This window comes from Seriola dumerili, unplaced genomic scaffold (assembly GCF_002260705.1).
Source record: "Seriola dumerili isolate Sdu_G_001 unplaced genomic scaffold, Sdu_1.0 BDQW01000025.1, whole genome shotgun sequence".
In the NCBI taxonomy this organism is placed as follows: Eukaryota; Metazoa; Chordata; class Actinopteri; order Carangiformes; family Carangidae; genus Seriola; species Seriola dumerili.
Window position 1 is genome coordinate 11,234,432 of NW_019174280.1, and position 2,500 is coordinate 11,236,931.

Consider the following 2,500-nt stretch of genomic DNA (forward strand, 5'->3'; position numbering starts at 1 on the left):
TCCTGTGTAATGTTAATGGTTTGCATTAAACGGTTTCCTTGTTTGGTGTGTTTGTGTAAATGAATGCATGTGCTGACTTTTCCACAAGTACAATGCAGGGATTTAATGGACGGCACAAATGCACTTGAAGGGCATTAGGTGCCACTTTTTAATATGGTACACTTCACAAAGATTGATGAGTTGTGACTAATAACTTTATTAGTGGTAAATGAATCACTTATTGCAGAATGTAATTTGGTTAATAACTCCTAAATCCCTCACACAGGAATATTGCACCAGTGCGCAGTTGACTAGTACAGCTGCAGAGGATTTGGAACAACTGCAAACTTTGCATTATACTACTATTTCCATAGTATAATGCTATTAAGAGTTTAACAAAAGTCATAACAAACTGCAAACTCTTTCTGAAGTACTGTATGTCTTTACTAGGAAGCAATACATTGACATACTGTATGATGTTGTGTTGGGTTTGGGTTTTTAGTGTTTTCACATGTAGTGGCTTCAAATACATGCATGCATTAGAAGCAGTTGATCAACTGACAGCGACTAATTTGATAATGGAGCGATTGCATTGTAATTCTTTAAAGATGTAATATGCATGCTTTCTCTGTGGTCTCTTGCTGGGAGCACAGGTTGGTGGTGGTGGTGGTGATAATGGTCGCTTGCCAAGAGCTTAAGCCATCGCTGTGTTTACAACAAGACAAGAGGTTGGAATACGCCCTCTGATCAGGGCTACTTCTTCACCCTCTCATGCTGAACTGAGGTCAGACTGGAGGCTACAGTGACTCAGTATGAGAAAGTGATGAGACAGGATGTGTCAGGGCTAGCTGGTTAGCATGCTAAGTGGAGTAGAAGAAATAAAGTGATAAGAGTCGAAGAAAAACAAGTTTCCAGCTCTGTTAACAGTAATAGGAATAGGAATATTTGCTCATTTTCAGATTAATTGATAATGAAAACAGTTTTTAGTTGGAGCCAACAGATGTAAACAATCCATAAGAGACTAGATAATAATTAATAAATCATGTTAGTGACATGCTGACTCTATAAGTAAAACTATAAGTAAAGAAAAAAAAATTCAGTCTGATGGGTAAAAAGAAACTTTCAAAAGAGAGCTGATGAACACATCCCTGTTAAAGTAACAAACACCATAGCGGTGATGAATTAAAATGTGAATTATTGCAAAATTACTTGGCATGAGAGAGAGTTTGTTGGACTGGAGAGCTTCAGTACATACTCTAATTTCAATAATCCTCCATTAGGGTTTGTTACACTCACTCAAAACACGCTGAGCATGACAAACAGTTCGACTTCTGCTTCCTTAAATCTGAATAATTTGCCACTGATTTCCATGAGATCAAAAGAAAACACGGAGCAATATGACTGCAGGGGTATGACAGGAAGGAAATGACTAACATTACTTCCAGCCTGTGGAGGAGAGGTGGATTGATGCATTCACTCACTAATCACTATATTGCTGGGAGGATATAGCAGAACATTATTTTTTTCCATTACCCAAACAGTGTAATAAAACAAATCAGATAATAAATTAAGAGTTTATTGCACAGGTTCAAGTTAACACATTTTCAGCCCTAGGGAGCGAATACATTCCAGGATAGCAACAAATTGGCAACAGTCAACAATCATTTACAGTATGTACTTGATGAATATGTCTTCGCTTTAGGTTTCTGGCTATTTACAAACTTTTTTCTCGTGTGGATGTGTCACCGCCGCCGTATGTTGTTGCTCGCAGCGCGGTCGTCTAAAGTGCGTGGGACTGTGAGTGTTGGACTCAGAGGGTGTTACAGTATGGTGTGGATCACCGATGACTCGCCTGGTGAATATGGACAGATTGTGTTGTGTTAACACCCACACACAAACACACATGCACTCCCACAGGCTCATTCTGCTGCGATGAGTCTCCCATGGGATTTTAATATAATCAGTGTTTACGAGCCTATCTATCTATCTATCTATCTATCTATCTATCTATCTATCTATCTATCTATCTATCTATCTATCTATCTATCTATCTATCTATCTATCTATCTATCTATCTATCCATCCATCCATCCATCCATCCATCCATCCATCCATCCATCCATGTTAAATCCTAGTTCTTGCTTTTCTTTTGCATATCTGGCTTTCCCTCTACGCTCCACCCTTGCCAGAAAAAAAGCAAAACCTCCCAGATACGTTTTCAACACACGGACCCAAATCAGAATGAATGCCTGCTGCTGTTCAGGGTTTATTTGTCTCTCTATTTGTGTCTAAATAAGCTTAATCTCATAATGGGGAGAGCGCAGGTCCAGGCCCGAGCCATGCATCATACAAATGAGAGAGGGAACTGATGGAAGGAAATACAGTATAAAATCAATGGCCCTGTGAGTGTATGTGTTTGTTTTTGTCTGTGCATTTGAGACTGTGCATTTGAGATGACGTCTGATTTGAGGTAAATAAAAAGGCAACAGTGAACATGGTGCACCGATATAATGTATAGCAC

At 39.1% G+C, this 2,500-nt stretch overlaps 1 protein-coding gene across 2 annotated transcripts in view; it reads left to right on the forward strand.

Annotated features, from left to right (window-relative positions):
* The window catches only part of sgk1 (serum/glucocorticoid regulated kinase 1), a 37,083-nt gene that overhangs the window by 1,584 nt on the left and 32,999 nt on the right, over nucleotides 1-2,500 (forward strand). The window lies entirely within an intron of this gene.